General features: G+C 44.0%; 1 protein-coding gene across 1 annotated transcript in view; it reads left to right on the top strand.

The window, feature by feature from the left end:
- Positions 1–15,559, top strand: part of PHYHIPL (phytanoyl-CoA 2-hydroxylase interacting protein like) — a 319,244-nt gene that overhangs the window by 124,475 nt on the left and 179,210 nt on the right. The gene's annotated exons all lie outside the window — the stretch shown is intronic.

Below are 15,559 nucleotides of genomic sequence, written 5' to 3'. Positions count from 1 at the left end.
GAATAGCCCTGAAGTGTCCATACAGACACATTGGTCAACAACAAAGGGCCTGATTCTGACCCCGGCGGTTCCTTACCGCCGGGGCCAGGGTCGGCGGGAGCACCACCAACAGGCTGGCGGTGCCCCGCAGGGCATTCTGACCGCTGCGGTTTTGCCGCGGTCAGAAGTGGAAAACCGGCGGTCTCCTGCCGGTTTTCCGCTGCCCATTAGAATCCTCCATGGCGGCGCAGCTCGCTGCGCCGCCATGGGGATTCTGACAGCCCATGCCGCCATCCTGTTCCTGGCAGTTCTCCCGCCAGGAACAGGATGGCGGTATGGGTTGTCGTGGGGCCCCTGGGGGCCCCTGCAGTGCCCATGCCAATGGCATGGGCACTGCAGGGGCCCCCATAAGAGGGCCCCACAAAGAATTTCACTGTCTGCTTTGCAGACAGTGAAATTAGCGACGGGTGCAACTGCACCCATCGCACCTTCCCACTCCGCCGGCTCAATTCTGAGCCGGCGTCCTCGTGGGAAGGGAGTTTTACACTGGGCTGGCGGGCGGCCTTTTGGCGGTCGCCCGCCAGCCCAGTGTTAAACAAAGAATAGCCGCAGCGGTCTTCCGACCGCGGTGCGGTATTCTGGAGGGAGGAAGTCTGTCGGGCGACCTCCGCCGCCCGCCAGACTTAGAATGAGGCCCAAAGATAGGGTTTGTGAATGCACAAGATGCAAGGCATGATCAGTCGGTGTTAACTAACTGCACACAATATCAAACTCCCTTCCAGGGAAACCTCTCAAAATCAAGGGTAATTTTAAGTACAGAACAGAATTTGCAGTTCATGTCCTGATGTGAAGCTGTGGGCTGCGTTATCCTGGGAGCACAGTATTACAGGTACACAAACGTGTACTCCAATACATGCGGGCTATAGTAGATGTTGATCCCAAGTACCCAGTGGTGAAGCACTGTGCTCAATTCCGTGATAGCGATGCTTGTAACATCAGATTCGTCGTTATTGATGCAGTGCACAGGAACGGACGAGGGGGTGATAGAGTTTCTGAGTTGAAGAGATTGGAGACTTAGTGCATTCTTGATGTAGATTCAAAGGTACCTAATGGGTTAAACACCGATGAGGAGCTCCACACTTGCATGCAATAATGTATAACATCATAAGTTGCCTCCTATAAATCACCTTTTGAACAAGTAACTCAGTGGCTGATGTTGAAGTAATCCAGTTTTATGGCCTCAGTTTTTGCTGCCCCAGATGAATTGACATAGTAACACATAGCAGAAATCAGTGTTCCCTTCCAAAACAGTAGGCCATCACAGTGTGATAACGTTGAGGGAGAACGTTAGCTAACTAGGAGACACAATTGGGTAACCCATGCTATCTAGTTTACAGTAGGACATATTGCATTATCCTACTTGGGCTCAATGGTGCACACCATTCTAGCATTTATTTTTAGTCTGCAGTAGGATATATCATAGCCCCCTTGGTCTTAATTGTATACAAGCTGTTACGCATATACAATGATTGCAGAGAACCAATCTGCACTGCTTTTTATGTGATTCAATTGAATTAATGTGGGATACATGGCTTTAATGTATACACATAGTAAATAAATCAGGCAGCACAGCTGCATTAGTGCTGATGGGACTTAATTTGCATTTTGTATCATTATTTTTATTATTTATATATATGTGTGTGTGTGTGTGTGTGTGTGCATATATATATATATCTATATATATATATATAATAATTTGGATTATAAGTAATTTCAATGAGAATTAAGGGTGACTAAAATTATGAATTTTGTTCAACCAATAAAGATGATATTGCGGTTGTGGGCAGTATAATGCACTACACGGCTTATGGGCACTCAAGTATGTTTTTAGTGTCTGTGATGACTTGGGAAACCAAAAAAGCATCAAGATGATGTGAAAACTTCATGTGACCAAGACCGTACGAAGTGGCCAAAATGTGTTATGGTGGAAACATACATGGCTAAATAAAACCTTGAGTTTGGAGCAAAACTCTGTGGCTGCATCAACATTGCGTCTGCAGTTTCAGTGGTCTTCGTGGGTTATCGCTGTTAATAAATATATATATATATATATATATATTGGTAATCACTAAAAGAAACAAAGATTAAAATAATATTCTAGATAAGTATGGTAATAGAATCTTACTTTAAATACTGACACACCTGTTTCCAGGACTCTCATATTTTACATAAAGTACATACAGTCAATCAATGCTTTATAGGATTATGGTCCTTAAACACCTACAATTATCAAGCGCTTTATAGCAATTTAATGAGCAGTAGCTTGGAATATGCCATCAGTGATCTAATCAGTGATGTCATTTGATATATCAGTGATGTCATTTAACATGACTTGAGTGTTGTAATATGTGAGGTCATAAGCAGTGTATTGCGGGGGTGAAATATAACGCACTAAACTAAAACTAACGAGTTTCAATTGTTTTTTTAAAGTTTGTTTTTGTATTATTTCAATACCTTACTATAACATCACTTTCTGGAGTTTATAAATCCTTATAATAAGAAGCAAAACATGTTGCAGTGTCTGTGTCCTTGATCCTGCCCTATTGTTACCTCCTTAGTATCTGGCAATAACTTTAAGAAGGGTATCACATGATTGCTCAGGAGTATATTTGTTAAATTCTAGTTTAGCTGTAACCAAGACCTCAGGGTATATCTTACTATTTATAGTAATCATGCTCAAGTGGTTTTATACGTGCAGCAGACATTTGTGGTGCAGACTCCTTTTTGGAATGCACATAGCCTATAATAAACCCTCTTGAGGCCGTCTTGAAAGCATCCCACACTGTGTCCAATGGAAATAGGATAGTGGCATTAATTTGAAAGTACTCTTCAATAAAAGCTGTATAAGAGTCAATAAAAGGGGCATCAGAGAGTAAATAATTATTAAACCTCCAGGATGGGGGTTTATGTGCACCTGTAAGGGGGTTTATGTGCACCTGCAAGGATATCCAAGATCGGTATTACCGATGCATGATCTGATTGACCTGATATCAGGATAGAGCCAATTTCAGAATTAACTATATGCAGCAGTACATTTTTTACTAAGGAAGATTTAATCAATTCTAGATTGAGAGTGGTGAGTGGGAGAATAAAAGGAGTATTCCAAGAGATCAGGGCTGAAAATTGTCCAAGAATCTGATAGAGTGCATTGAGAAATTAGGTTTTTGAATGCGCTATGAGATGAATGCGGAACAACACGGAACGTCTGTCCACCTGCTCGAATCAGATGATCGGACGCGTGTTCAGAAATGGTAAATGAGAGGTTCCACCAGAAAGTTGGGTCTGGACGAGTTGGGCCATATATATATGTAGGATGGAAAGAGTAGTATTAACAATTGTAAATTACCAAGAATCCAACGACCTTCCTTATCTAGGTGTTGTGAGAGCGTAGTGAGATTGAGAGATATATGGCATAAAATAACAATCTCAATTTTATTTGTAGTAGAGAAAGAAGAGAAGATTTTGCCTACCAATTATTTTTTTAAGCTTCACAACTTTTGCAACTGTAAGGTGTGTTTATTGCAGTAGTGCTACATGTATATTTTTAACACAAACTTTATTGCTTTTATAAATCACAAGGTACACATGTTTCAGTGGGCAAAATAACATATTAATATTACAACTCATTCTGGTTTCCTAGCTGTGTATTCGATTGCTACTATAACCAATGTTTGAATCATCAATGCATTCAACATCATTTAAGGTGACACAAAATAGTAATAAACAAACCCGTTCCCACCCGCTCTGTTAACTTCTGCTTTTCAGTCCAATAATGATAGTGTTGGTATGGATGGTCACAGTGAGCCATAGTAAGGCAACCTGAGTATCACATATTCAAGTGTTTCTTCTTGTGAAATAGCCAATACATGGTAAATAATGGTATAACCACTAAGCTTCGAGACAGTGGGAGGGGGACTGTGGAGATGGTTTGGGTGGAGCTGCGTAGCAGGGTATTCAGGGTTGTACAATGGGGGAGGGTAATAGCATGTATTAGGAGGTCTCACAGTGCACATCTCCATCTCCTTCACAAAATGCTTCCCATTACATTGAGATTCGTCTTTTAAGTAGTCCTGTGTATTATTGGTGGCGTTTTGCAGCGATTTCTGCCTCTTCCTCACTGTATAACTTTGTCGCGCCATTGAGTTAATGGTGGCACTCGTGAGGATTTCCAGTGTATAGTCAATAGGCGCTTTGCTAAGAGGAGAGCCAAATCTATGAAGTGCGTGGTGAATTTAGAGCTGGGGGGTCGAGGAAATAGACCCAAAATACAATGTTCAAATTTAAAAAAATGTTCAAATGCTTGCCAATGATTTCTGCCTGTTAAGTTGTGGAACAATCCCCCCCACTTCTGACTAGTAAGTGGTAAACCTAGGGCAGGTCCACGTTGTGTGCATAAAGTCCGCATCTGTGAAGTGGCGTCGAGGGCAATGTACTGTAGTTGTGGAAACATCACTTTGAGCATGTGTGATGTGAGGTATGCTCGATATAATATCAGGAACTGTATAAACCTAAATTGTGTATTGCAGGAGAGTATCTTAGCATACCTCTGGAGAAAGCTCCATTCTTTATCAGTAAGTTCTTTCTGTAGGTCCGCCTCCCATTTCAATTTAAGAGAGTCGAGTGGTATTTGGAGGTGTGCACAGAGACCTCGGTATAGCCACCATTTGCCTGCTGTGTCTCATTGTGTGTAGAGCCCACAATAGTTAATTCGTTTGTGGCTCTATCCCCTCTGGTGCCCAGAATTGACGGACATAGGCCAACACACTGGCATGGGCGAGAAACAGTGTGTCAGGAAGTCCGTGAGTTTGTGCAAAGTCTGTGTTGGGCATTGGGGTGCCCTCATTGAATAGGTCTCCCAGTGTTTGTGGCAAGTCTTGTTCCCTAGGGCGCAACATGCGAGCAGATAGGGTGTCTATAGATGTTGGGAGTCCGCACAATGGGACATTTGGCAAGTATGGATTCGAGGAGTTTGTGTATCGTAGTGCCATCTTCCAGTATGTGAGGACCGTGAGCATCAGGAGGTTAGAATTTGTGGTGGGTGCAGCAAGGCCAGGGCATAACAGTCGGTGCAGCCTCCCATGTTGGAGCATGTCACCAGTGTACTTTATCTCCTGCAAATTGTGTCCAGCTAGCCAATATGAGAACCATTGTAATTGACTAGCTATGCAATAGGCTTTACAATCTGGGGCTCCCAGTCCTCCCTCATCTGATAGTTGATGCACTTTCTAAAGACTCACCCTCTGGCGTACCCTATCCCAAATCAGGTCTATTTATATGGAATTAATAATCTTAAACATTTGGGCCGGTACTACAATCAGTAGGTTTGTAAAATAGTACAGTAAACCTAGCAACAGTACAATTTTCACCAGTGATAGTCGACCAACCACGGACAGTGGAAGTGTGGACTAGAAGGCTACCTGTGATCGTGCCCCTGAGATTGCATTATGCAGGTTGCTTGCTAGTATGTCGAGTTGCTGTCTGTATATGTGGATGCCAAGGTATCAAAAGCAGGTTGGAGCTACCTTAATGTGGCGAGCGCCAAAGGGCACAATCAGATCTGTATACGTAACGATTTGTTGGCATTAACCCACAGACCAGAGAGATCACTGTCATAACAAGGAAGTGGTTAATGCTTTTGTCGCACATCTGAAGCCAATCAAATTTAAAGTCGCGTAGCCTGTATTTGTGCGCGGTGCCAACCTGGTCGGATAAACCCAACCACAAAGGGTTTCAAAGATGCACAGGTTTCGTGGATGGAGCCCCGGAAGGGACCACCCATGGACTGTGCTGTGAGATACAATTTGAGAAAGAAACAGGGACCAGGGCACTCTGAGTCTCTATAATAAATATATAGTCCAAGATGAGTAGAGTTGCAAGAAGTGTTTAATCCAAGAACAGACAACAGCCAACACGTGTTTCGTCCTAGCGGACTTTTTCAAGGCTGAAACATAAACAAATGGCAATTCTTATACATGAGATGATACAGTGTATGAGGATCTGTCACATGGATACACATTTTCGCACGAGGGATGAACCCTTTGAGATACTTTAATATTCTAACAGAAAGGCGATACCCCATTGTTTGAACAATAAAGCAATTATAGTAAACTTTTTAACAAAGGGAATATAGTGCACATGAATGAGATAGGTGAAAAAAACTCCTGGAGGTTCCTTTTCAGTGTGGGTAGAGAAGTTTCCCTTGTGCAATAGGGAAGCATGCAAATAAACCTTATATTTCAAACTGGTGTCCAAGACAGAGATTGATGCATGCATGGTAGGTGGCAGGTGGGAAGAAAGCCGTGTACGCAGGCAAAGATTAGAATAAGGGTGCTACACAAGCAGGTGGTAGTTACCTCATAGATTCAGACTTGGAAGAACAATACACTTTGGGACATAAGTCCATCCCCTCGTACAACGTAACACTAGCAGAAAAAAGAGCAATTGCTTCCCTTTCCAGATGCAATGATATAGTCATCAAAGAAGCTGACAAGGGGGGGAACATCGTTATTATGGACAGGAAAGATTACATATCTGAAGTGGACCGTCAACTATCAGCCTGTACAGCATACCGCAAACTTACCTCTAATCCCATGCCAGATGTTAACAGATACATCCTACAGAAGCTCCAAATATTTATGAACCAGGATCTGATCTCAGACATGGAGTTTAAATACCTATATAACTGCACACCAACTGTACCCTGTATGTATATCCTACCTAAGATCCATAAAAAGGGTATGTTTCCCCCGGGCAGGCCCATCATCTCCGGCTTTGGCTCCCCTACGGAAAAACTATCGGAATATATTGATATCTTTCTACAGCCTTTTGTCCAAAATCTACCCTCTTACATTAGAGATACCAAAGATCTACTCTGTAAAATTACAGATTATGATTGGACGGAAGGACATTATCTAGCCACACTAGACGTCACCTCTCTGTACACAAGCATCCCTAGATCAGAAGGTCTCACTGCCATACAACACTATCTAGACACCAGGGATGCCTCCTTACTAGACCACTCGAACATGCTGATGGACCTGATTCAAATGGTCCTAGACAACAATATTTTTATGCATAATGGCATATGGTATCGCCAAATGCAAGGAGTGGCGATGGGGGCCAAATTTGCTCCATCATACGCTAATCTCTACATGGGATTTCTAGAGAAAACTCATGTATGGCGTACCTGTCCACCATCTCTGACGCAACATATTCTGTATTGGGGCAGGTACATCGACGACATTCTAGTCTTTTGGTCAGGCGATTTAGACGCGTTTACACTCTTCACAGAACATCTAAACAACAATAGCTACAACATTAAATTTACCCATGAAGTCAGCCCTTTTTCCATCAACTTCCTGGATCTCACCATCTATATCAAACAGGGCATCTGTACCAAACTATATAGAAAATCAACAGCTTGCAATGCAGTACTTCATGCTACTAGCTCTCACCCGAAACCCCAAATAGATGCCATTCCTTATGGAGAAAGTACTAGAATACGTTGTAACTGCAGTGAGGACCAGGTGTTCAAAGAAGAACTACATAACATGGAAACACGGTTCAGATCCAGAGGTTATCGCCCACAGATCATTAAAAAGGCATGCAATAGGATCTTGAAAATTAAACGAATATTCATGTATCTCAAAGGGTTCATCCCTCGTGCGAAAATGTGTATCCATGTGACAGATCCTCATACACTGTATCATCTCATGTATAAGAATTGCCATTTGTTTATGTTTCAGCCTTGAAAAAGTCCGCTAGGACGAAACACGTGTTGGCTGTTGTCTGTTCTTGGATTAAACACTTCTTGCAACTCTACTCATCTTGGACTATATATTTATTATAGAGACTCAGAGTGCCCTGGTCCCTGTTTCTTTCTCAGAGAGATCACTGTATTCAGATAATATATCTGTGGCCATGGCTAGGTTGGTTTGCAAATATCTGTAATACAGGATCACATCATCTGCATAAAGCGATATTAAGTGGACCGTACAGTTTAGTGTAATGCCCCAACTATTTGCTGTGTGCCGAATAACATGTGCCAGGGGTTACAACACTAGCACAAGTAGAAGTGAGAGATGGGGCATCCTTGCCTGGTCCCCCAGGCTATATTATAGGTGGATAAGATAAGATGTCCTGTTCGAGCTCTAGCTGTTGGCTCTTTATATAGCAACCATACCCATTTAAGATATTCAGCTGGTATCCCGAAGGTTGCTAGGACTACCAACATGTTGTCCCACCCGAGGGTGCCAAATGCTTGTTTTATGTCCAGTGACAGGCACCCCGCATTCGGATAGTATCGCTTGGTGATGTTCATTAGCTTAAACATACGATGTTCGGTGAGGTATTGCGCCTAGGCACAAAACCGCTCTGGTCTATGTGGAGCAAACGGGGAAATAAGGGGAGTAGATGGGCTGCAAGGATCTTACTGAGAACTTTGTATTCTGTATTTAACAAGGATATTGGCCTGTGAGACGACATACCAGAAGGCGGTCTACCAGGTTTTAAGAGACAGGTCACCAACACTTCTCGAGTAGCCGGGGAGAGAATGCCTGCTGTGAAAGAGGCATTATATAGTTTCTCCAAATGTGGGACCAGTTTATCCGCATAGGTGGAGTAAAATTCCCTGGGTAGACCATCTGAACCAGGTGTTTTATTGCATGCCAGGGCCCTGATGGCTTCTCGTATTTCTTAAGAAAAGATAGGGGCCTTGAAGGATTTCCTCTCTGTTGTCAGTACGCTGGGTAGTGTGACTTGATTAAAGAACACTTCTAACCGTGCACGGTCGGGGGGAGTGGGAGCTGTGTATAAATCAGGGTAATAATCCCGGAACGCCTTGTTAATGTAAGTCTGAATTATTGTGGTTCCCCCTGAGGGAATCTGTATGGTTCGGATGGGCATCAGTGATTATTCCAGTCGTATCAACTTAGCCAGCAGCGTCCATGCCCTGTCTGCTTCCGCTTGCCTTTTCTGTGTGTAGTTGCTGAAGTCAATAATTCTGAGGCACTCTAAAAGTTCAACATAGGCCATATTAGTGTTTTGGAACTGTGGTTCGTTACTCGTTTCTAGCGATGCCAGATGCTGAAGTGGGCTCACACATGTGAGTTCTTGCAGAATTTCTGCCCTAGCACCAATTATTGTACTAATGGATGTCCCTATATTAACAACTTTAAATGCCTCCCATTCAGTAATTTGCGAGGATGCAGTGCCCTCATTCTCTTGGCAATACGTATCAATCGTACCAGCAAGTTTATTGTGAAAAGCCACATTCTCAAGATGGATGGGCTGGAGGCGCCAAGTTGGAATTGGGGTGGGAGTCTGTCCCCATGTTGAAGTAATTTCCAGTGGGTTGTGGTTGTATAGTGTTTTGCCTAGATATGTCACATGTGTAATCTACGGCTGTAGAGAGAGTGAGCAGAAGAACCAGTTGAGGCGGAGTGTGAGGGTGAGTAGAATGAGTACTCTCGGAAACCAGTATTGTGGTTTCACCATACGTCAGTGAGACCCCAATTTTGTACCCAGTGTTGCAATATGTTAGCTTGCCTAGTTGGAACTTCTGTCGGCGGGGTGGTGAGAGCGGTCTAGGTGGATATCCAGTACTGTGTTGCAATCTCCTCCCAGAATCAAGGGTGTATGTGCCCAATCTGCCAATACAGACGTGAGATGTGAAAAGTATTTGGTCTGATCCTGATTTGGCGTGTATAAAGATCCTAAAACTACAAATGTCCCGTCTAGGCAACCTTTTAGAAATACCTAACTGCCAGAGGTACCCCGGCTCGCACCCAGATCGTTGCCCTTCGAGCATAAGCGCAATATGCCATGGAGAAGAGCTGCCCTCTCCACCCGTGGCGCAGTTTTTAGGCCTCTGGGCTGGTAAGATGTGTTTCTTGAATAGTATGCTATATATGTATATTGCGTCTGTGTATTTGTGCTAATACCCTGTGTAGTTTGTAAGGAGATCCCAGTCCCTGTACATTCCATGTAAGTACATTGTAACTACTAAGTTGCATATTCATCATGTTGGTTGTATATTGTGAAAGGGGTATTGCTCATGCATTGAATCTGTGCCCTCCATACTAATAATTTTGACAGCAGAGACTTAAAACAAACAAATTCCCAAGTACTCGGTCCAGCGAAAAACTTGTTTGACCATTTAAATTCTCATAACAGAATATGAAATCAAAAGTTAACCATGTTCCTGCGCCTCTGGGAAGGATTGCTGAACCATAGAGCGGTCAATGGATGCAGAGGGTAGTAGCTGAACTATCGATGGACCCAGAACCAGGCCATCACATAAGAGAATTACATTACAGGCTATAAGCATGCGAAGGATCCCATAGAACTGCACCTCCGGGCCCAGGTCGGAGCCTCGCTAAACATGTTTCTTGTCTGATGATCATTGAGAGTCACCATTAGGAGCAAACCGGAGCTGGCTGGTCCTTAGCATCTAACAATCAAGTGTAAAGAGGTGGGGTCTCCCCAGGTGGCTGGTCAAGAATACAGTGATCCACAGGTTGTATGTGGGGGTAGATGGAGATCCACATACATCACCCCAACAGATTGTTCACAGTCTGTGTTGTTATTTCCGGGTACAGAGCCATACTGCCATCCTTGTTGGAGTATGAGACACTGTCCAGAGATGACCCAGAGGCAGACAGGGGTGGATCATGGTCACACAGGGCCGTCGCCGAGCAGAGGGCCTTGTGCTGGCTCTCCAGAGCCTGTTGGGGAGTTGGAGCTCCTCTGGTATGGACCCCGGTGAGTCTGCCCCTTGGTCTCCTCCAGGGCAAGCATTGCGGCTTTGCTGTTGGAGAGTGCTGTTGAGTATGTCCAAGAGAGTCTGGATAGTAGCGGTCAATCCAGTCTCAAGTGGCCTCTGTCGTGTCAAAATGTGAGCGTTGGTCATGGACAATTTTCAATTTTGCTGAAATATTTCGAATGAGGAGCGCTGCAGTTGAACAACCAACGTGAAGTCCAGAAATAGTGAGATCTTAGCACCTTCTATGGTCAGCGGTGCTTTATCTCAAGCCGCTCGGAGCAAGTGGTCCCTGTCTCTAAACATGAGAATCCGTGCCTCTATAGGCCTTGAGGGGAGCTCCAAGGATCAGTCGTCTCGCCGACACTCAGTGCGCCCTTTCCACCGTGAAGAAATCCGAAAGGCCTGTAGGGGCCACCGCCGTCAAGCAGACTTTAGGTATACCCCCAATCCGAATGTTGTTCCTGCATGCTTGCCCGTCTGCATCCTCAGCTCAGGACTGGAGCTGGTCCACTTATTTTTGTAGCTGTGCAACCAATGCAGTCTGCCATGCAAACTCGGGTGTTAAGGCAGAAAGGGAGAGTTCAGCATCTTTGACTCTGTCCGCCAATTTTCACTCATCACCCTTGAGCAGAGTGATGTCTGTGGTAATGACCCCAAGTTGTTGTTCTATTGCCACCCTGGAATCACTTATTTCTTGCAATATAATGTCCAGTTTGTCTATTGGGGGAGAAGGGGTGGCATCTCAATGGGAGGCAGGTAGTCGGTAGATAACATTGTGGAAGAGCCCTCAGAGGGAGGGGAGTGTGAATAAGAGTATATGTCTACTTTAGTTTGCTTAGTCTTAGTGCACCCCATTGTGTGTCTCCAAGGGGAGTCCTAACAGCATGAAACAGACTGTATTCTTCACCAGCATTGCCAAGGTGTGTCCATAAAGTCAAGTGATCAGGTCTATAGCGTTATATGGGCCTCTCCCTGGGACGCCCACCAGGCCAGGGTGTAGCGACGGTGTACATGCAATGCTCCACACCTACTGGGTAAATGCCTCAGTTACTGAACCAAAGCAATGAGATCAACCCCCAAAAGACTGTATCCTGAGCGTGGGCAAAGAGTGCCCATGAACAGTGTGTTACTGGCTAGAAGTGATGCTAATATGTCGACAGGAATGGTGGCTCCCAGTGGCAGCAATACTTGATGCTACCATCCGCGGTGCGCCTCAACCACAATCTCGGGGCCAGATCCCTGATCCCCAGGTCCAGAGACGAGGCAGATGGGCCATGGGTCAGCGACTCTCCGCGTCACCTAGACTCTTAGGGGGTTATTACAACTTTGGAGGAGGTGTTAATCCGTCCCAAAAGTGAAGGTAAAGTGACGGATTACGAGGCCATTATATCCTATGGAACTCGTAATACGGCTGGTGGTATATCCGTCACATTTGGGACGGATTAACACCTCCTCCAAAGTTGTAATAACCCCCTTGGCCTGGGCTGGACCGACTGTGAGCTGGGAATAAGAGACTAAGGGGGTTATTACAACTTTGGAGGAGGTGTTAATCCGTCCCAAAAGTGACGGTAAAGTGACGGATTACGAGTCCATTATATCCTATGGAACTCGTAATACGGCTGGTGGTATATCCGTCACATTTGGGACGGATTAACACCTCCTCCAAAGTTGTAATAACCCCCTTAGTCTCTTATTCCCAGCTCACAGTCGGTCCAGCCCAGGCCAACGGCCCCACCCGGGGTGCGGCATCAGCAACCGGTCTGGCCCACCTCCCCACCTCCAGGCCACGTTCCCCAGGAGGTAGTGGGGCTCACAAAAGGCACAGCGGATTCCAGTCCCCCGCAGACAGCCAGCGCGATCCTGGGAACCACAGAGGGGGCCACGGTCTTCAGTGAGGCCCGTGTTTGTGGCCGGTCTTACTTACGGTGTTGGCACAGCTCCTTGCTGCCTATTCATTGTTCTCCACGACGTCGGCCGGATGGCCAAGTCCATCCTCAGGCCTCCCCAACAGGGCTGCCGATTACAGACAAGCAGAAGCTCGGGACCTCAGGCCTCGCCCCCAGCTCTGCTGAGCCTCCATCTGATCCCTGCCCAGGAGAGAGCCAGGCCATGACATCCACGCGTCCCGTGATGCCACTCAGTTCTGGCCGCTAGTCACACAGTAGTTTAATGTGGCAGATTGGCTGGATATCTTTAGATACCTGCTCTGGGTTAGGGCCAGAGAGCGCCTCAGTTACACGTTTGCCAACCCAGGCGGCTGAGCCTCCTCCTGTCCTCCCCCTGCAGTAGTGCTATATGACTTTTCAATCTAGCTAAGTTTGATAAAACATGTTGAGGCTTAATGGATTTTTTTAGCCCCTTAACATTCTATGTAATTGTTCTACGTTGCATAACGCCAAAGCAATAATATACAATTGCTGGATTGGAGTAAATATAGGACTTATCTAAATAGTGGAAGCAGAGAAAAAGTGGAGGAAAATGACCTCTGAAAAATTTATATGGTTAAAAACCCATAGGGATAAGGGACAGCGAAGTGCCTGAGAAAGACAGACGTGAGCAACTTCAGAGATAAGAACAATAAAGTAGAGTGTTAAAAAACTGAGAAATCAGTAATGAAAAACAACAATATATGCATAATAATTAACCTTTATGGTATACCAAGTGATATATGGATAACAGAAAGCACATATATGTATGAGGTCTTTGGGTTAGAAGGAACGAAAACCAGACTTACCATTGTAAACGTGGAAGGAGACAACTGGGAAGACGAGGGAGAAAATATAGTGTGGGACGTACACAAGGATTTCACAGAAGGTGTTGTATCTAAAAAAAGGACAACATTCAATATATTATACTTAACCAAGTAGAAACATTAGGCTGGAATGTAAAAAAGAAAACATTCGCATTAGAGCCAGATTAGTATACATTTTCAAGTGACGGAGGAGGACCCTAGATCCATTGCTTCTGATTTGTGTGGGTTGATGAAAGTATTCAGGTATGCAAGATCCTCAAAGGAGTAGGTTTTATTAATGAATGTGATTTTAAGGATGCACAGGTTAAGTAGCCAGTATCTAGTATTTAAAGACTTTGGCTGCGATTGTAGATCAAGAAACCGTTTTCTTTAGGCTGCAGAAAGATCGTGTGTAAAGAGTACCTTGTGACCTAACCAGTGAAGAGGGCTAGCCTTTTTTGGCTGTGATAAAATGTTCATCAAGTCAGTGAACTGTAAAGAAAGGATAATAATTCCCCTGGGACGAGTATGGGAGCCAGTTGAATTCCGTGAACCCAGACAATGGGCATGCTGAATATAAAGAGCTGAAGCAGACAGGCAAACATAGAATTGAGGGAATCACTGTTTTGCCTGAATTGAATCATGATAGAGCCTCCAGATCCTTCTGGAATTCCAAAAAGACGTAGGGTATGTCTCCTGTTTCTGTTCTCCAAATTTTTAGTAAGTCTTTTAAGTTGCGCTACGTCCAAGGAGATTTTAGTCAGTATTGGAATCTTCGAGGTTGATGACTTTTTGTTCCAGGGTTAAAATGCGCTGTTCATGAGTAGAACATTTTCCTCAATATGTTGTGAAGAAGCATTACCATCCATCATAAATGGTTTTAAGGCTCCTAATTCCTCAATGATATAATCCAGTGTCACGTGTGTAGGAGATTTTGAGGGGGATTCAAGGCCTTTTTTCTTTCTGTTTAACTGAGGCAGTATTAGATTATTTTTTCGCAATGGCACTAGTGACATGTGAGGAAGGAAAGCAGTCTCTCAAGAATTCTGAGGCGTTTTCCATTATGGCAGCATGATTCATAACATATTAATCTTCTCACAGATCAAAAAGCCTACATTCTGCTGGCTATCAGAACAGTGTTACCAAAATGTCCATTGTTTCAATTATCACTGATGTCGTGGATATTCTCATATGATCAATACATTGATGTGTTTGTTTTGCCTTCCATGCTGCTACTTAACTCTACCTTACTTCAATTTTATTGGTGCAAGAAAATGTCCATGGGTTTGGAACATTGATACTTTAGGATAACTTTGTTTTAACTATTCCTTTTTTAATTTATCTTTTACCAATTACTGAATCACTATATATGAATTGTGAACAGAGATAAACACCTCTTTAAGAGTAAGTATCCAGTGTAAAATTTGCATATTAAACTATGGGTTGTTAAGTCCTTTTCCTGAGGGACAGCTTTACCTGCAGATTCCTCACCTCGTAAATCCACTTGCGCAAGAGCGAATCACAGAAAGTGCAGTAGCTTCACCCATGCGACAGGTGGTTTTGTGTCACTTTAGCCATGGCTCCAAACCAACCTTACATATAACATTTCTGAATCATTTAAAACCCCACCCTGCACACTGACATAATTTCTCCATTTTCCACATTCCCCTATGTAAATTCTCATTTTTTTTTTTTTGCCAAGTGAAAACTCAAATATGCTAGGCAGCATACAGTAAGGGCACATCGTCCCTTAAACTTGCAGGCTTCATGTGATGTGGAAAACAGTTAAATCTTTCATTTTTGCAAACTGCTGCCTACATTGCTTCCAAATCCTTTGCCTTGGCAGCTAATATTCTGGGTGGTGCTGTCCCTTGTTATTCAGGGTCAATACAGTTACTTCCTGAAGAAGAAATGGGCCATTGATATTCCTACATATAGCTTTTGGTCCCCAAGGAGGACTGGAGCCTTCATGTCATTCTTGTGGATAGTCATGTCTTAAACTCATTTTTCAGCAAAGATAATTTCAA

This window comes from Pleurodeles waltl, chromosome 6 (assembly GCF_031143425.1).
Source record: "Pleurodeles waltl isolate 20211129_DDA chromosome 6, aPleWal1.hap1.20221129, whole genome shotgun sequence".
Taxonomy (NCBI): Eukaryota; Metazoa; Chordata; class Amphibia; order Caudata; family Salamandridae; genus Pleurodeles; species Pleurodeles waltl.
The sequence above is the reverse complement of the archived record's forward strand: the minus strand, read 5'-3'. Positions and strand labels throughout refer to the sequence as shown.